This window comes from Heterodontus francisci, unplaced genomic scaffold (assembly GCF_036365525.1).
Source record: "Heterodontus francisci isolate sHetFra1 unplaced genomic scaffold, sHetFra1.hap1 HAP1_SCAFFOLD_51_2, whole genome shotgun sequence".
NCBI lineage: Eukaryota > Metazoa > Chordata > Chondrichthyes > Heterodontiformes > Heterodontidae > Heterodontus > Heterodontus francisci.
In genome coordinates, this window is record NW_027141369.1 from 4,557,623 (window position 1) to 4,578,611 (window position 20,989).

General features: G+C 43.6%; 2 non-coding genes across 2 annotated transcripts; both read left to right on the forward strand.

Annotated features, from left to right (window-relative positions):
- The first annotated feature begins 9,655 nt into the window (after positions 1–9,655).
- On the forward strand, positions 9,656–9,746 carry trnar-ucu (transfer RNA arginine (anticodon UCU)). The gene is given in 2 exon segments: positions 9,656–9,692; positions 9,711–9,746. It is a non-coding gene; the product is annotated as a tRNA-Arg (tRNA).
- A 9,119-nt stretch (positions 9,747–18,865) lies between these two features.
- On the forward strand, positions 18,866–18,937 carry trnac-gca (transfer RNA cysteine (anticodon GCA)). Its single transcript has one exon. It is a non-coding gene; the product is annotated as a tRNA-Cys (tRNA).
- Positions 18,938–20,989: the final 2,052 nt, after the last annotated feature.

Genomic DNA, 20,989 nt, shown 5'->3' on the forward strand with positions numbered 1-20,989 from the left:
GCTACATTTTTCATGAATTCCTCATTTCTTTTATTAATGACAATTTTGTATTTCTGGCCTTTGCTTCAGACACCACCACAAGTGGAATCATGTCTCCATCTACCCAATCAAACCACTTCGCTGTGTCCTCACATTGCAATGTTTCTTTAACCCTGACAGACTGTGGAGCTTCGGCTGCTTGATTGCAGTTCTTGCTTCCCGCCAGTAGATGTCACCTCACTCCAATACAGTGAAGTTTACAAATCTGAGAGAGACACAACAGGAAATAATTGTTCACATTATAGTGAATGTGTGGGATTTAGAAATACTAGGAGTGGAGACGAGTTATTATTGCACTCTGCTATTACATCTTTTATAATGGACTCCAGCATTTTCCCCACGACTGATGTCAGGCTAACCGGTATATAATTCTCTGTTTTCTTTCTGCCTCCTTTTTTAAATAGTGGAGTTACATTAACTACCGTCCAATCCATTGGAACTGTTCCAGAGCCGATAGAATTTTGAAAAAAGACCAGAAATGCATCTGCTATTTCAAGGGCCACTTCCTTAAGTACTCTGGGATGTAGATTATCAGGCCCTGGGGATTTATCGGCCTTCAATCCCATCAATTTCACAAACATTCCCTACTAATACTGATTTCATACAGTTCCTCCTTCTCACTAGACCCTATGTTCCCCAACATTTCTGGGAGATAATTTGTATCCTCCTTTGTGAAGACAGATCCAAAGTATGTATTTAATTGGTCTGCCATTTCTTTGTACCCCATTATAAATTCCCCCATTTCTGACTGTAAGGGGCCCACATTTGTCTTCACTAATCTTTTTCTCTACACATATCTATGGAAGCTTTTACAGTCAGTTTTTATGTTCTCTGCTAGCTTACTCTCATACTCTATTTCCCCCTTCTTAATCAATCCTTTTGTCCTCCTCTGCTAAATTCCAAACTGCTCACAATCTTCAGGTTTGCTGCTTGTTCTGGCCATTTTATATTTCTCCTCCTTGGATCTAATACTTTCCTTAATTTCTTTTGTAAGCCACAGTTGAGCCACCCTTCCTGTTTTACTTTTGCACAGACAGGAATGAACAATTGTTGTAATTCATCCATGCGCTCTTTAAATGCTAGCCATTGCCCATCCACTGTCAACCCTTTAAGTAACGTTCCCCAATCTATCATAGCCAACTCCCGCCTCATACCTTCATAGTTTTCTTTGTTTAGATTCAGGAGCCGAGTCTCGGAATCAACTCTCTCACTCTCCATCTTAATGAAGAATTTTATCATATTATGGGCGCACTTCCCCAAGGGACCCCACACAACAAGAATGTTAACTAATCCTTTCTCATTGCACAATACCCAGTCCAGGATGGCCTGTTCTCTAGAGGTGTTATACACCTCTATCAATTCTCCGCTCAATCTCCTTTGATATAGGCAGAATAACCCTAGCTTTTCCAACCTAACCTTGTAACTAAAATCCCCCATCCCTGGATCCATTCTGGTAAATCACCTCTGCGTCCTCTCAAGGACCCTCACATTCTTTCTAAAGTCTGCTGAGCAGAACTGGAAGCAACACTCCAATTGGGGCCTAACCAGAGTTTTATAATGGTTCAGCATAACCTCCCTGCTTTTGTACTCAATGCCTCTATTTCTAAAGCCCAAGATCCCATATGCTTTGCTAACCACTCTCGCAATATGTCTTGCCACCTTCAAAGATTGATGCACATGAACTCCAAGTTCCTCTATTCCAGCACACTCTTTAGAACTGTGCCATTAAGTATATATTGCCTCTCCCTATTCCATTACATCACCTCACACTTGTCACTATTAAATTTCATCTGCCACCTGACTGCCCATTCTGCTAGCCTATCACTGTCCTGTTGCAGGCAGTTCATATCATCCTCATGGTTTGCCGCTCCTCCAAGTTTGGTGTCATCGGCATATTTTGAGATTCTGCTCTGTATTCCAAGATCCAAGTCACTTACCTTTAGCAAAAAAAGCAGTGGTTCTAGCACTGACCCTTGGGGAACACCACTGTCGATTATCCTCCAGTCTGACAAAGAACCATTCAATAAGACTCGCTGTTTTCTGTCCTCAAACCAATTTTATATCCAATTGGACACTGACCCTCCTATACCACGAACCTCAATTTTGTTGACCGCCCTTTTATGTGGTACCTTGTCAAACGCTTCCTTAAAATCCATATAAACAACATCCACTGCATTCCCTTCATCAACCTGCTCTGTTAGTTCATCAAAAAATGCAGTTAGATTAGTCAAGCATGAACTCCCATGTATAAATCCATGCTCACTCCCCTTAATTAACTCAAACCTCTCCAAGTGACTGTTGATTATTTACCATGATTATTCTTTCTAAAACCTTACCCACCACTGCTGTTAATCTAACTAGCCTGTAGTTACCCAGACTGTCCTTACACCCTTTCTTGAATAAGGGTGTCGCATTTGCCACTGTTTAATCCTCTGGCACCTCCCCCGTATCCAGGGAAGATTGGAAGATTATAGCAAGGCCTTCCGTTATCTGCATCCGCATTTCCTTTCGCAACCTGGGATGTGAGCCATCCGGACCAGGTGATTTATCTTCCCTAAGCACAGCCAGCCTTTTTAGTACCTCCCTCTCCTAATTTGTACTCTCTCCATTGCCTCTACTCTCTTCACTTCTACTGATATTTTGTCAAATTCCACTTCCTTAGTGATCACTGATATAAAGTACTCATTAAGTAGATTAACATTGCCCTGCACCTCTAAGCTTATATTATCCTTTTTGTCCCCAATAGGCCCTACTCAACCTCTTACTACCCACTTATCATTTACATGCTGCTCGAAGATTTTTGGGTTCCCTTTCATGTTGACTGCCATTCTATTCTCATAGAAATAGAGAATAAGCAAATATAGAAGATGCAAGTACTTTCCATCCTTGATGAGGTGGAACTTTTTTATGTTGTGGGTGGTAATGACTTGGCCCACGAGTGTGGTGGAAGCAGAGACAAGCAATGATTTGAAAAGGAAATTGGATGGATACTTGAAGGAAAGAAACTTGCAGGAGGAAAGGGATCGAGCTGGTGAGTGGAACTGACGAGATTGCTCCGGTGAGAGCCGGCATGGACGTGATAGGCCAAACGACCACCTTCTGTGCTGTAAATACACTGTGTTGTTTCTCAAATCCAATCCACTGGTGCTTGGTAAATAATTTCAAAGCAAATTGTGCAACTGGAAAATCAGAACCAAGGCAAGGGACGCATAAGGAAGTGAAATTGCTGAAACCCAGGGACCTTTGAATCTTCAGTCTAACGCTCTCCCAACTGAGCTATTTCAGCCCTACATTAACAGTGGCTTGGTGTCCTTGTTTTGGAGGAAAATACATACATTCAAGTTTACCAAAAAATTCAAGAACACAACATGTGAGTAATATTCCCCCATTGCTTTCTCAGTACTGATGGATTGTGAAGCAAGAGACAGCCAGAAGTACCACTGAGCTGCACAGACCCCGAGCTGAGAATGAAATGAGATCAAATTCAATCTTTCATAGTGAGATGCTGCAGAGAGGTAAGAGTCCTGAATCAAAGCGAGACTTGCTCATTTCAAACACTCCCTGTACTCTCTGCTCATGAAGCCTTACAAAAGGGAAAACCACAATGGCACTCAAACTCACAACCCTGCCATTAAAAGTCTCACGTTCGACTGACAGAACTGTCACTTCTACTCGGTCTTTTATTGGATGGATGCAACTCCAACGCAGGGGTGGCATTCAAATCCTCCCATGGGCCCACATGTCAGACTGAGTTCCATGTTGTAGACTCAAGCAAAGGAAATCTGCTCACTTCCAAAACTATCAGCGAATTGAAGCTGATTACGATCAACATCATCAGAGGTCAGAACTACCTGGTGAAAGAAGACACTCTGAAGAAGGATCCACAATTATTCAAAGGCATCGACAAAGTGAAAAACAAGAAAATCGATGAGTCAATGCAAGCCAAACAACAGAAACACTGAAGAATTCCATTCCAATCCAGTCATGTTGTTTTTGGAGTCAGGTCTCAATTGCTGCAACAACTTCATGTTCCCACTTGGCTATCTGCACATTTAGTTAATTACAATTTTGTCGACAAACTCTTTGAATCCAGTTGTCTGGTCCTCAAGCCAGCTCCGTTTGGAAGTCAATTCCACCTTCTGCAAGGCTGAAACCAATGGATAAACTTAATCTAAAAATGCCAGCAAACAATGACTCGTCCAGGATTTGAACACTGGATTTCGCGCATGTTAATTACCCATACTCCCGAAGCAAGAATCATACCCCTAGACCAACGAGCCAGTGACTGGCTTGTTTTCTTTAGCTGCTGTGGAATTTCACTGGAACCCCCCAGCCAATCATCCATTTTTTTTCAGATCAAAGCAACATCCTGCAAATGCTGAAATAAAAACAGAAAGTGCTGGAAATGTTCAGCAGCTCTGGCAGCATCTGTGCTGAGAGAAACACAGTTACAATTTCAAGGCACTCATCTTTTGTTTCAGCCATCCTTTCAGGCTGCTTCTGTCCATCCAATCTCACTTTCTATTCTATCCACATTCTAAACAATCACTACGTGACTACATTTTTCATGAATTCCTTATTTCTTTTATTAATGACAATTTTGTATTTCTGGCCTTTGCTTCAGACACCACCACAAGTGGAATCATGTCTCCATCTACCCAATCAAACCACTTCGCTGTCTCCTCACATTACAATGGTTCTTTAACCCTGACAGACTGTGGAGTTTCTGCTGCTTGATTGTGTTTCTTGCTTCCCGCCAGTAGATATCACCACCCCCCAATGCAGTGAAGTTTACAAATCTGAGAGAGACACAACAGGAAATAATTGTTCACATTATAGTGAATGTGTGGGATTTAGAAATACTAGGAGTGGAGACGAGTTATTATTGCACTCTGCTATTACATCTTTTATAATGGACTCCAGCATTTTCCCCACGACTGATGTCAGGCGAACCGGTATATAATTCGCTGTTTTCTTTCTGCCTCTTTTTTTAAATAGTGGAGTTACATTAACTACCGTCCAATCCATTGGAACTGTTCCAGAGTCTACAGAATTTTGAAAAAAGACCAGAAATGCATCTGCTATTTCAAGGGCCACTTCCTTAAGTACTCTGGGATGTAGATTATCAGGCACTGGGGATTTATCGGCCTTCAATCCCATCAATTTCCCAAACATTCCCTACTAATACTGATTTCATACAGTTCCTCCTTCTCACTGGACCCCATGTTCCCCAACATTTCTCGGAGGTAATTTGTATCCTCCTTTGTGAAGACAGAACCAAAGTATGTATTTAATTGGTCTGTCATTTCTTTGTTCCCCATTATAAATTCCCCTGTTTCTGACTGTAAGGGACCCACATTTGTCTTCACTAATCTTTTTCTCTACACATATCTATAGAAGCTTTTACAGTTAGTTTTAATGTTCTCTGCTGGCTTACGCTCCTACTCTATTTCCCCCTTCTTCATCAATCCTTTTGTCCTCCTCTGCTAAATTCCAAACTGCTCACAATCTTCAGGTTTGCTGCTTGTTCTGGCCATTTTATATTTCTCCTCCTTGGATCTAATACTTTCCTTAATTTCTTTTGTAAGCCACAGTTGAGCCACCCTTCCTGTTTTACTTTTGCACAGACAGGAATGAACAATTGTTGTAATTCATCCATGCGCTCTTTAAATGCTAGCCATTGCCTCTCCACTGTCAACCCTTTAAGTAACGTTCCCCAATCTATCAAAGCCAACTCCCGCCTCATACCTTCATAGTTTCCTTTGTTTAGATTTAGGACCCTAGTCTCGGAATCAACTCTCTCACTCTCCATCTTAATGAAGAATTTTATCATATTAAGGGCGCATTTCCCCAAGGGACCCCACACAACAAGATTGCTAACTAATCCTTTCTCATTACACAATACCCAGTCTAGGATGGCCTGTTCTCCAGAGGTGTTATACACCTCTATCAATTCTCCACTCAATCTCCTTTGATATAGGCAGAATAATCCTAGCTTTTGCAACCCAACCTTGTAACTAAAATCTCCCATCCCTGGATCCATTCTGGTAAATCGCCTCTGCATCCTCTCAAGGACCCTCACATTCTTTCTAAAGTCTGCTGAGCAGAACTAGAAGCAACACTCCAATTGGGGCCTAACCAGAGTTTTATAATGGTTCAGCATAACTTCCCTGCTTTTGTACTCAATGCCTCTATTTATAAAGCCCAAGATCCCATATGCTTTGCTAACCACTCTCGCAATATGTCTTGCCACCTTCAAAGATCGATGCACATGAACCCCAAGTCCCTCTATTCCAGCACACTCTTTAGAACTGTGCCATTAAGTAGATATTGCCTCTCCCTATTCCTTATGCCAAAATACATCACCTCACACTTGTCACGATTAAATTCCATCTGCCACCTGGCTGCCCATTCTGCTAGCCTATCACTGTCCTGTTGCAGGCAGTTCATATCATCCTCACTGTTTGCCACTCCTCCAAGTTTGGTGTCATCGGCATATTTTGAGATTCTACTCTGTATTCCAAGATCTAAGTCACTTACCTTTAGCAAAAAAAGCAGTGTTTCTGGCACTGACCCTTGGGGAACACCACTGTCGACGATCCTCCGGTCTGACCAAGAACCATTTCATATGACTCGCTGTTTTCAGTCTTTAAAACAATTTACTCTCCAAATGGACACTGACCCTCCTAATCCATGAACCTCAATTTTGTTAACCACCCTTTTATGTGGTACTTTATAAAATGCTTTCGTAACATCCATATAAACAACATCCACTGCATTCCCTTCATCAATATTCTCAGATAGTTTATCAACAAATGCAGTTAGATTCGTCAAGCATGAACTCCCATTGATAAATCCATGCCCACTCTCCTGAATTAACTCAAACCTCTCCAAAGGACTTGATTTTTTTCCCTGACCTGTTGATCTCGTGCTCACCATAGAGCATGTATTTGGCAATGTGACCGTCATCCATTTGGCCCAGTCAACAGAATCACCGCTGACTCAAGAGGGCAAACATGCTGTGGATCCCTGCACGCTGGTGTACTTCTGCATTCGGCACTCTGTCCTGCCAGGAGATGCCCAGTATCCATCTGAGGCAGTGGAGGTGGAAGCTGTTCAGCCGCTTTTTTTGGCTTGTATAAGTTGTTGATGCTGCTCTACTATAAAGGAGGGTGCTGAGAACACAAGCCTGGTGCACGTGGAGCTTTGTATTTTCGGTCAGTTTGCTGTCGGTTCACACTTGTCTTCTCAACTTTGACATGACAGCTGCAGCATTGGAAATCCTGGTGCTGATTTCAGCATCAAGGGACAGATTGCTGGTGATTGTTGATTGAAGGTATGTGAAGCTGTTGACAACCTCCAAAGTGAGGTTGTCGATGTTGATGGAAAGTGGAGTCTCTACGTCCTGGCCCATAACTTTCATCTTCCTGATGCTGATCGTCAGTTCAAACTCTTTGCAGGCCAGGGAGAACCGATCTACAAGCTGCTGTGACTGAACTTCATTATGGGATGTCAGCACAGCATCATTAGCAAATAGCAACTCACAGACTAGGAATTTACCCACTTTGGTCTTGGCGCACAGTCTTGCCAAGTTGAACAGCTTGTCGTCAGCTCTGATGTGCAGGTGAACACCCCCATCTGAGTCATTGAAAGTGTGCAATAGCAGCATGGAGAAGAATATGCCAATTATAAAGGATGTGATAACTAGACAGTTCGAAAATGATGATATGATTGGGCAGAGTCAACATAGATTTATGAAAAGGAAAACAGGTTTGAAAAACCTGTTGAGTTTTTTGAGGATGTTACCTATAGAACAGATAAAGGAGAACCAGTGGATGTGTGGTATTTGTATTTTCCTTTGGTAAGGTCCCACACAGGAGGTGAGTAAACAAAATTAGAGCACATAGGCTTGGGGATAATATACTGATATGGATTGAGAATTGGTTAACAGACCGAAAACAGAGAGCAGGAATAACGGGTCCTCCTCAGGATGGCAGGCTGTTAATATTGGGGTACTGCAAGGATCAGTGTTGGAGCCACAGCTGTTAACAACCTATATAAATGATTTGGATGTGGGGATTAAATGTAATATTTCCAAGTTTGCAGATGACACAAAGCTAGGTGAAGTGTGAGTTGTGAGGAGGGTGCAGAGAGGCTTCTAGGGGACCTGGAGCGGCGCAGTGAATGGGCAAGAACATGGAATATAATGTGAATAAGTGTGAAGTTATCCACTTTGGTAGAATAAACAGAAAGACAGAGTATTTCTTAAATGGTGAGAGGTTGGGAAGTATTGATGTCCAAAGGGACCTGGGTGTCCTTGTTACTGAGACACTAAAAGCTCTTGTGCAGGTGCAGCAATCAATTAGGAAGGCAAATGGTATGTTGTACCCACACGAGGGGTCATGAGTACAGGAGTAAAGATGTCTTGCTGCAATTGTATAGAGCCTTGGTGAATCCGCACTGGAGTATTGTGTACAGTTTAGTCTCCTCATCATATGAAGGATATACTTGCCAAAGAGGGAGTGAAACAGAGGGTCAACAGACTAATCTTTTTTTTTGCACTTATTTCATTTCATCTCAGTTTGTTCAGTTTGCTTACCTACTGTTTTTTTTTCAGGTTTGTACTTGCTGCTGTTCAATATTCAGTCCGTTAACACCTAATCTGTACTAATGCTTTGTCTTTCAACACACCATTAACATATTGTTTGCCTTTGCTGCATGACCTTTTGGTCAGCTATGTGGCCTTGTCCAAACTACACCTTCTCCTTTGTTATCTCTTGCCCCACCCCCACCTCACTTGCTTATAACCTGTGACTTTTCTAATATATGTCAGTTCCAAAGAAGGGTCACTGACCTGAAACGTTAACTCTGCTTCTCTTTTCACAGATGCTGCCAGACCTGCTGAGTGGTTCCAGCATTTCTTGTTTTTATGTCACCAGACTAATCCCTGGGATGGTGGGATTGTTTTATGAGGAAACTGGGCCTGTATTCCTTAAAGTTTCGAAGAATGAGAGGTGATCTGATTGAAACTGACAAAATTCTTACAGGGCGTGACAGTGTGGATGTAGACAGGATGTTTGCCCTGGTTGGTGAGTCTAAAACCAAAGGACATCGTCTCAGAATAAGGAGTAGGCCATTTAAAACTGAGATGGGTGGAATTTCTTCACTCAGACGGTGGTGAATCATTGGAATACTGTGCCCCAGAGGGCTGTGGCAGCTCAATCATTGAGCATGTTCAAGACAGAAATTGATAGAAATCTTGATACTCATGACAGCAAGGGATATGGGGATAGCACGGGAAAGGGGCTTTGAGGTAGGTGATCAGCCATGATCGAATTGAATGGCAGAGCGGGATCGACGGGCTGAATGGCTTACTCCTATGTTCCTCTGTTCCTAAGAGAGTTGGCGCCAGCGTGCAGCCCTGCTTTACCCCACTGCTGATCTTGAAAGCATCTGATGTTGCTCCATTGCAACTGATGGAACTGTGCATGTTCTCGTGGAAAGAAGAGATGATGCCTAAGAGGTCAGGAGGGCAGCCAATGTTCCATCGCAGTTTGAAGAGGACGTCTCTGCTGACAAGTTCAAAGGCCTTAGTGATGTTGATAAAAATGTGTGAGGCTCTGTGGCGCAATGAATAGTGTGTTGGACTTCTAAATACTGATTAAGAAGATATTCAAAGGTTGTGGGTTCAAGTCCCACCAGAGTCAGATTTTGGACCAGAAGCAGAGGAGCACAACGGAACAGCAAATGAAGAAATGCGTCAAAAGCACAGACTCGGAGAGAGAGAGGAGCAGAGCAGGGGAAAACAAATCGAGGAGTGACGTCACAATGGAGAGTGAGAGCAGGGAAACAGAGAGCCGCTGGGGTGAGCAGACAGGATTTGGTTCTTTCTTCGGTGCAGTGGAAGGAGCTGTTTGGTGAGGATCTGGTAAGCTGTGACATCACAGGCAAGCAGGTAGTTGATTGGTTTGGAAGAACCGACCCGCTTGATGCACATCTGTTCAGTGATTAAGGTCCATTTTAGTCCTAACGTTTAAAATAGTAAACAAACTAGTGGTAAGTTTAATAAAATATACAGTAAAATGAATAATTGAATAAAATATTTAAGTAGTTAATTGAAACACGTTAAGGATGACAGGACAGGTGATGTGTCACAGCTGCAGCATGTGGGAGTTCCTGGATGCCAGTGTGATCCAGGGCAAACACGTCTGCAGTAAGCGTTTGCGGCTCAAAGAGGGAGAAAAAAGGAATGTAGTGGTAGCAGGGGACAGTATAGTAAGGTGGATTGACTCTGTTCTCTGCAGCAAAGAGCAAGAGTCCAGACGGCTGTGTTGCCTGCCGGTGCCAGGATTCAGGACATCTGCTCAGGGCTGGAGTGAAACATACAATGGGAGGGGGAGGATCCAGTCGTCGTGGTCCATGTCGGTACCAACGACATAGGAAGGACAAGGATAGAGGTTCTGAAAAGTCAGTATGAGGAACTAGGCAGCAAATTAAGAAGCAGAACCTCAAAGTTAATCTTCTCTGGATTATTACCTGAGCCATGTGCAAATTGGCATCGGACAAATAAGATTAGAGAAAGTAATGTGCGGCTGAAAGACTGGTGTGGCAGTTGTGGGTTCTGGTTCGTGGGGCATTGGCACCAGTACTGGGGAAAGTGGTGGCTGTACCGTTGGGACGGTCTACACCTGAACCGTGCTGGTGCTGGTGTTCTAGCGAGCCAAATAACTAGAGAAGTAGAGACGGTTTGAAACTGAATAGTGGGGGCAAGGGATCAAATTTGGGAAGATATGGTGAATCAAGGAGGAGAGACAAGGCAAGAGAGAAAGGTATAAATATGGGAAATGATAAACAGACTGTGACAGGAAGGGACAGAATGTACAAATCTAAGAGTAAATCGACAGATAAGGCTAGAGGTGACAAAAATAATAAAAGGACAAAACTAAATGCTCTGTATCTGAATGCATGGAGCATTCGAAACAAAACAGATGAACTGAGAGCACAAATAGAATAAATAAGTACGATCTGATAGTCATTCCAGAGACATGGCTGCAGGGCGACATAGATTGGGATGTGAATATTGGAGGTGACATGGCATTTTGGAAGGACAGGAAGCGAGGAAAAGGTGGTGGGGTAGCTCTGTTAATTAATAATGGTATTAGCGTAATAGAGAGGGATGACCTAAGTTCAGGAGATCACGATGTAGAAGCAGTTTGGGTACAAATGAGAAATCATAAAGGCAAGAAGTCACTTGTGGGGGTGGTGTACAGGCCACCTAACATTAACCACACTGTCGGATGGGATATGAAGGAAGAAATAATGGCAGCTTGTCAGAATGGTACTGTGATAATTATGGGGGATTTTAATGTACATATAGACTGGAAAATTCAGATGGGCAGAGGTAGCCTAGATGAGGAGTACATAGAATGTTTTGGGGATAATTTCTTGGAACAATGCATTCTGGAGCCAACCAGAGAGCAGGCTATACTAGACCTGGCATTGTGCAACGAGATAGGATTAATTAATGACCTCATAGTTCAGGTGCCCCTAAGTAGTAGCGATTATAATATGATTGAATTTTACATTCATTTTGAGGGAGAGGAGAGTGGGTCCCAGACTAGTATTTTAAATTTAAATAAGGGCAATTATAAGGTCATGAAAGCAGAGCTAGCTAAAGTGAACTGGCAAATTAGGTTAAGGGATAAGTCAATAGAGATGCAGTGGCAGACATTTACGGGGATATTTCAGAATACACAGAACAGATACATTTCAACGAGAAAGAAAAGTTCCAAAGGTGGGACTCACCATCCATGGTTCACGAAAACAGTTAAAGATACTATCAAACTTAAAGAAAAAGCCTATAATTGTGCAAAGGTGGGAGGCAGGTCAGAAGATTGGACAGAATATTAAAAAAACAGCAAAGAATGACTAAAAGATTGATAAGGAAGGTAAAATTAGAGTATGAGAGAAAGCTCGCAAGAAATTTCAAGACAACTAGTAAGAGTTTCGATAGATATTTTAAAAAGAAAAGAGTTAACAAAGCGACTGTTGGTCCTATAGAAAGTGTGTCTGGGGAATTAATAATGGATAATTAAGAGATGGCAGATGAATTGAACAGATACTTTGCATCGGTCTTCACTATTGAGGATACAAATAACATCCCAGTATTAGCCGTATATCAGGAAATTGAAGGGATGGAGGAACTCAAGAAAATTACAATCACCAGGGAAGTGGTACTAAACAAATTGTTGGAGCTGCGGGTTGACAAGTCGCCAGGTCCAGAATTGGCTAGTGAGATAGTTGATGCGCTGGTTTTAATATTCCAAAATTCCCTAGATTCGGGAAGGTTCCGTTAGATTGGAAAGGAGTGAATGTAACTCATTTATTCAAAAAGGGAGGGAGACAGAAAGCAGGAAACGACTGGCCAGTTCGCTTAACATTTGTCTTAGGGACAATGTTTGGAGCTATTACAGAGGATGTTATAGCAGGGCATTTAGAAAAAATTAAGGTAATCAGGCAGAGTCAACATGGTCTTTTGAAAGGGAAATCATGTTTAACCAATTTATTGGAGTTCTTTGAGGGAGTTACATGTGCTGTGGATAAAGGGGAACCAGTGGATGTATTGTATTTCGATTTCCAGAAGGATAAGGTGCCATATCAAAGGTTATTGCAGAAAATAAAAGCTCATGGTGTCGGGGGTAACATATTGGCATGGATAGAAGATTGGCTAGCTGACAGGAAACAGAGAGTCAGCATAAATGGGTCATTTTATGGTTGGCAAGAAGTAACGAGTGGTGTGCCACAGGGATCTGTGCTGGGGCCTCAACTTTTTACAATTTATATAAATGACTTAGATGAAGGGACCGAAGGTATTGTTGCTAAATTTGCTGATCACAAAGATAGGTAGGAAAGTAGGTTGTGAAGAGGACATAAGGGGGCTACAAAGGGATATAGATAGGTTAAGTGATTGGGCAAAGACCTGGCAAATGGAGTATAATGTGGGAAAGTCGGAAATTGTCCTCTATGGCAGGAAGAATAAAAAAGCATAATTTCTAAATGGTGAGAGATTGCAGAGCTCTGAGATGCAGAGGAATCTGGGTGTCCGAGGGCATGAATTGCAAAAGGTTAGTATGCAGGTCCAGCACTTAATTAGGAAAGCTAATAGAATGTTATCATTTATCACCATGGGAATTGAATACAATAGTAGGGAGGTTATGCTTCAGCTATACGGGACATTGGTGAGACCTCTTCTGCAGTACTGAGTACAATACTGGTCTCCTTATTTGCGGAAGGATGTAAATGCATTGGAGGTAGCACAGAGAAAGTTTACTAGACTAATACATGGAATGGGTGGGCTGTCTTACGAGGAAAGATTGGACAAGCTAGGCTTGTCTCCGCCAGAGTTTAGAAGAGAAAGAGGCGACATGATTTGTTATTTAATTTATTAATTAACAAATTTGCTATCCTCCAGTCTTCCGGTACCCCACCCGTGGCTAACGATGATACAAAAATCTCTGCCAGCGCCCCAGCAATCTCCTCCCTTGCTTCCCATTGCATCCTAGGATACATCTGATCAGGCCCTGGGGATTTATCCACCTTAATGCGCTTCAAAACCTCCAACACCTCCTCCTTTGTAATGTTGATATGCTGCAGGATATCGCTGTTCCCTCCCTTGAACTCACTCGCTTCCATGACCTTCTCCACGGTAAATACAGACGAGAAATATTCATTTAAGACCTCGCCCATTTCGCGTGGCTTCACACATAGATTGCCACACTGATCCTTAAGGGGACCTAGTCTCTCCCCAGCTACCCTTTAACTCTTAATATACTTATAGAATCTTTTAGGATTCTCCTTTATCTTATCTGCCAGGGAAATCTCATGGCCCCATTTCGCCCTCCTAATTTCCTTCTTAAGTGTTCTCCTACATCCCCTATAGGTCTCGAGGGACTCGCTCGATCCCAGCTGCCTATACTTGACGTATGCCTCCTTCTTTGTCCTGACCAGACCCTCAATATCCCTCGTCAACCAAGGTTCCCTCAACTTGCCAGCCTTGCCCTTCCATCTAACAGGAACATGCTGGCCCTGAACTCTTCCTATCTCACTTTTAAAAGCCTCCCACTTGCCAGACGTCCCTTTACCTGTAAACAGCCTCTCCCATTCAACTTTTGAGAGTTCCTGTCTGATGCCATGGAAATTAGCCTTCCCCCAATTTAGGACTTCAACCTGAGGACCAGTCCTATTCTTTTTCATAACTATCTTGAAGCTAATAGAGTTATGGTCACTGTTCCCAAAGTGCTCCCCCAATGACACATCAACCACCTGCCCATCCTAATTTCCTAAGAGGAGGTCGAGTGTAGCCCCTTCTCTAGTCGGGCCATCCACGTACTGCTTCAGAAAACTATCCTGGATTCACTTAACAAATTCTTCCCCATCTGATCCCTTTGCACTAAGGCAGTCCCAGTCAATCTTAGGGAAGTTAAAATCACCTACTATTACCACCCTATAATTCCTATACCTATCTGTGATTTCCCTACATATATGCTCCTCCACTTCCCTCTGACTATTGGGGGGCCTACAGTATAATCCCATCAAAGGGATCACCCTTTTATTATTTCTAAGTTCTACCAGTATGGCCTCACTGGACATTCACCCCGGGATATCCTCTCTAAGTACTGATGTCCTCCCTAATCAATAGTGCAACTCCCCCTCCTCTCTTACCTCCACCTCTGTCACGCCGGAAGGATCGGTACCCCTGTACATTGAGTGGCCAGTCCTGCCCATCCCTCAACCACGTTTCCGTAATAGCTACAATATCACAATCCCATGTACTGATCCATGCTCTGAGTTAATCTGCCTTACCTGTAAGGATACTTGCATTAAAGTAAATGCAGTTTAGCCTACCAGACCTTCCACGTTCCCTGTCCTGCCCCTGCCTGGCCTGCCTACTGGACTTGCTTGCTTTAACCTCTCCATTTGCCTCAACTATCTCATCGGAGAGACTACTACTTTGGGTCCCACCCCCGCTGCAAGACTAGTTTAAACCCTCCCGTGTATTACTATAAAATCTCCCTACAAGGATATTGGTCCCCTTCCAGTTCAGATGCAACCCGTCCCTCTTGTGCAGGTCACCTCTGCACCAGAAGAGATCCCAATGATCCAAGTACCTGAAGCCCTCCCGCCTTCGCCAGTCTTCAGCAACACATTCATTTGCCTAATCCTCCTATTCCTACCCGCACTAGCACGTGTCACAGGGAGTAATCCTGAGATTACAACCCTCGAGGTCCTGCTCTTTAACCTTCTGCCTAACTCCCTATATTCACTTTGCAGAACCTCATCTCTCTTCCTGCCTATGTCGTTCGTACCAATATGGACCACGATCTCTGGCTGCACACCTTCCCCTTTCAGAATTTCCGGCAGCTGCTCGGAAACATCCTTGACCCTTGTATTAGGGAGGCAACATACCAACCTGGAGTCTCGTTTGCGGCCACAGAAACGCCTATCAGCACCCCTTATGATAGAATCCCCTATCACAATAGCTCTTCCACCCCTTTTCCTCCCCTGCTGTGCAGCAGAGCCCTCCGTGGTGCCACGGACCGCGCTGTTGCTCTTTTCCCCTGGGAGGTCTTCCCCCCAACAGTAACCAAAGCGGTGTATCTGTTTGAGAGGGGGATGGCCACAGGGGACTCCTGCACTACCTGCCTGCTCCTACTATTCCATCTGGTGGTCACCCATCCCTTTTCTGCCTGTGAATCCATTACCTGCGGTGCGACCACCTCACTAAACATGCTATCCATGACGCCCTCAGCTTCGCGGACGCTCCACAGTGAAACCACCCGCAGTTCCTGCTCCATAATGCGAGTAGCCAGTAGCTGCAGCTGGATACACTTCCTGCACACATGGTCGTCATGGAGACTGGGAGGGTTCCTGAGTCCCCACATAGCGCAGGAGGAGCATATCACGGGGCTGAGCTCTCCTGCCATGACTTACCCTTAGATTAATTAGTTACTCCCTTTATTAAAAAATACTAATGACACTCGGGGCCTTGTTCTACCCACGACAATCTAAAGTCCTTCATAAGCTACACTGAATTAAAAAAACACTTTAGTAGTACTCACCTTATCAGTAGAGGTTTTTTTTTCAACTAAAAAACTTTGCCCTTTTCTTTAAGATATTTAAATACACTAACAGCAGTGACTCACCAACCAATCACCTTGCAGTTCTCCTCTGACATCACAGTTGGCTTCTTTTCTTTCAAAACTCCAGCACACTGGAAGAGCTCCACTCCACTCCTGGAAGGGAAGAGATTGGGCCTCGATCCTCGGATTGGATTTATAGGCTCCGCTCTCGGCGTTCTCCTCATATCGCTCCATATAGGTCTGCTCCGCTCCGCTCCTCTCCGCTCCCGGAAGGTAATTCACCAGCTTTTGCAGAAAGTAGGACTTAAGCTGTTGCAGTACCTGTTAGAAAGATTGTCTAAGTTATTCTGAAGTCATCTTCCAATGTCATCTGCATGGAAGCAGGATTTTAAAGGATAAGATGTAGTTTTTAAAAGTCACTTCAATCTTCCTCGAGTCTTTACAAAGAAGCCAAGTAAATCTTGATAAAAAGTCATATACATTTCGAGATCTTTTAAAAACACTTCAATCTTGTTAATAAAAAGTCAGATGTAAATTTAAGAACTCTGATCAGGCCATGCTAAAAACTTACATACAATTATGAAATAAAATACAACATTTAAAATGTCTGAACTCCTTTCTGAGAGTTGACCCCTGCTGCTGCCGGTGTCTTCCTGGAATAGTGGAGCTGTTGTGTCAACAGAAAAGTCCTTCCCGAGCAGCCCTGAGCCTGTTGGTACCGGCTTTAATCCAACCCAGGTAAAAATCAGGGTACATTGTGGGCAATGAGCCCAAATTGCTGAACTACAGGTCCCTGTCACTTTAAAGAGTGGGCTGGTGCGATTATGATCAGAGGCTCCTTCTAAGCACATTTCTCACCACCACAACTTCCAGATGCTGGTGTTAGTGTGTGCATGTACCGGCAGTTGCAGTGCTGTTCAGACCCTCAATAGCAGTGAAAGTCTCAGAGTTCACCGCTATTGGGGCTGTAAAATCCAGGCCAATATCTCACAGTCCTGTTAGATTTGCTCTCCCTCTGTACAAAATCAAACTCCACACATTGTCTTACACTCACTCCTGTTTCCAGCCCTGATGGTGCAGAAATCCCCTCTCAAAGGTACACAATCCAGTTGATTTCTGATCAAATACCTCCTTCCTCATTCAATAGAGGAAACAGAGACATGAACACGAGTCAGGTGCAAGAAGTTTCACCAACAGAGCAAAGAAAGGCACCAACAAAAGTCACACCTACTTTCCAAATCATTTCACTGGAATATTCTTTCACTTGTTTTGTAAGATGACTGCAATAAATCTGAAAATGAGCACCATGAGGTTTGTGTTCACTAGTCACTTGTTCTCCTGTGTTTGTCTGTCAGGTTTGTAATTCAGTTTGTATTGGATATTAAAGAGAATCTCCTTTCAAGATGATTGCACATTGTACTGTGTTTAAAGCAACCAACTTGTAAAATGGCAGAAAATGAATGTTTCAATACCTGTGTGACCAGATTCTTCCAATGCTTTTCAACAGCTAGAGTGATGATGCTTGTAATCTGTATCCTGTGGAGAATGGGAGAGGAGAATAAAAACATGGTGCATGAACAGGACAGACTGTGTAAAATGGGAGCACAGAAATACTGCCACCTCATTGAAAGTTAATGAGAGTTATTCTAAGTCAGACACCTGTCCACAATGAACAAGTGAATACATTAATTGTCCACTTTCAATCTAAATGGGACTGAGGTTCCAACAGAGAAGTTTTCTGGAAAATACCTGCTGCAGTTTTAAAATTGATGAACTGGAACATCTTATACTAACTTTCAAATAACTGTAGTGATTGTATAGTTCTCATAGTGGAGAGAAGGAGTTGTTTATAAATATAAGCAGAAAGACACATTTGTGGATTGGCGAATGAGCTTTAACTTTCTGAAATGTATTTGTTCATTGGTTGCAGGTCACTGGAAATTCTTTTTTACATTTCAATTGTAGCAGCAGCAGTTAGCAGCAAAATGTCTGATTAATCAGAGTAGTGGGTCTGGGAAACACTTAAACAGCCGAGACCCTGTAAAACAGAACTCCAAGTAATAGTTTAAATACGGCACTGAACTGACAGAGCGGTAAAGGCCTGCTCAGGTCAGGAAAAAATACCCGACCCGAACCCGACAGAACCACATTGGACCCGAGCCCGACACGGCCCGAGTATCTCCATTTATTCCCACGCCCAAACTAACCCGAACCTTACCCGACCACCGGAATGTTCACTTTATCTACCTCCCGATTCCGAATCTACAGGAAACTGCAGCATGAGCGCAATGACGTCATAGAGATGCTCACTTGCTCACTGAGCAGACTCAGAGTTTCCCTCCTTGATGACCCGGACTCCCAGCTTTGGTTGGCTTTTCAACTTTTGACACTTATTAAACTCAACTTCCCAGCAGAGTTAAATGTAATACTTACTGTGTGTGTCCGACACGGACTCAGCCCGACCTGGACCCAGCCCGACCCGAACCTGGCCCGACCTGACCCGAGCCCGAAAACCAGACCCGGAAGAGCGACCCGACACGACCCGAACCCGACACGGGTCCCGTCGGGTTCAGGTCGGGTGGCAGGCCTTTGCAGAGCGGAGGTCAGATGAGGATTGAATTAATTTCAATCACTGAATCTAAACAAGAAGTAAATCTGCCAGGAATGGAAGACTTTGCTTTAGCTGTGAGCTTGTGGCGCAACGGTAGCGCGTCTGACTGCAGATCAGAAGGTTGTGTGTTCGAATCACGTCAGGCTCAGTTATGTTTTACAGCAGCTCAAGTTCCTGGATTTGATATCAGAAAAGAGTTCGATCCATTGGAATGTTCAGTGAATTGTTGAATTTCAAGATCAACTTCAATGGATTAAAGTCCTGATTCCTGGTTCCGTTCCATTTCCATGCTCAGTTCTTATTTCACACTGTTTTATATCAGAACAATGTTTCAGGGATGTGATGTGTCCATTGTTTGTACAATCGCTCTGTCACCCAGTGTGAGAAATAAAACACAAACCGCACAGCATGCGGCTCAAACCCATACCTGGCTCTGTCTATAGGCCGCTTAGTTCAGTTGGTTAGGACGCAGTGTTGATAACAACAAGGCAGTGGATTTGATCCCCATGTGCGCTGTCACATGGTCAGTCAATAATTTGACACATTTTTGTAACACTTAAAATCCAACTTTTAGATGCAAACAAGTTTCCATAAAATGTCAAAGGGAATGTATTTTGAATAACATCCATTGCATCTTTGTCACTGGTCTGGAGGAACACAGAATTCTTTCCAATTATCTTCCATTTGCTGATAAACATTGAACTCGTGGCCTGTTCTCGTTAATGGTCACGAGCAGCAAAAACAGACAGAGCAAGTCTGACCGCCCAGAGATGTGGAAAAGGCTTCAGTTTGGGACATATGCAGCAAATCAAATGTTCTCCCGGCCCCGAAAGATTCAAAAACTGGGGAAAAGGACACAAGGAGATAGAGAATAAGCTAAAGCTGACAATGTAAATATTTCCCATCCTTGATATCTCTCTATTCCAATCCAACCTTCAGAGTTGGGTAAATAATTTCAGTGTAAATTGTGCAGCTCAAGAGTCAAAACCAAAGGGCGATGCAGAATAAAGGAAAACTGCCAAAACCCCAGATTGAACCAGGGATCTTCGGTCTAACACACTCCCAACTGAGCTATTTCAGTCTCACAGGCTTGGGATGATAAGTGGCAAGTAACATTCGCACCACACAAGTACCAGGCAATGACCATCTCCAACAAGAGAGAATCTAACCATCTCCCCTTGACATTCAATAGCATTACAATCACTGAATCCCCCACCATCAACATCATGGGGGTTACCATGGGTAGCCATACAAATAACGTGACTACAAGAGCAGGTCAGAGGCTTGGAATCCTGAGGCGAGTAATTACAGTGCAGCTGTTGGCTCCACCCCAGGGGCTGAATTTGTTCTGTAAACCATGAAGCAGCTTCCTCTCAAATCCCAGGTTTATCAATAAATCCTCTTACAAAAGCCCCAAAGTGTGATATATTCCTCTCACTCATCCATGACTCCTGACTCCCCAAAGCCTGTCCACCATCTGCAATTCACAAGTCAAGAGTATGAAGGAATACTCTCCACTTGCCTGGATGGGTGCAATTCCAACTCAAGAATCTCAACACCGTCCAGGACAAAGCAGCCCACTTGATTGGCACCCCATCTACAAACATTCACTCCCTCCACCATCGGCACACAGTGGCAGCAGTGTGTACCGTCTACAAGATGCACTGCAGCAATGCACCAAGACTCCTTAGACAGCACCTTCCAAACCCAGCGACCTTTACCACCGAGAAGGGCAAGGGCAGCAAATGCAGGGGATACCACCAACTGCAAGTTCCCCTCCAAGCCACACACCATCCTGACTTGGAACTATATCGCCGTTCCTTCACTGTCGCTGGGTCAAAATCCTGGAACTCCCTTCCTCACAGCACTGTGGGTGTACCTACCCCACATGGACTGCAGCGGTTCAAGAAGGCAGTTCACCACCACCTTCTCATGGGCAATTAGGGATGGGCAATAAATGCTGGCCTAGCCAGCGATGCCCACATCGCATGAATGAATGAATAAAAATGTGAAGTATCCCTTGTGTCATTGTTTTGGTAGAAAATATAACCCTGGTGGAATTGCCCCTCCCAATCACACCTCACTTCATAGAACATCGAAAATGGAGAAAATTTATGGCTCAGAATGAGACCATTTAGCAATCGTGTCTGTGCCAGCTGAAAAAGAGTGATCCAGCCCAAAACCACTTTCCAGGTCTTGG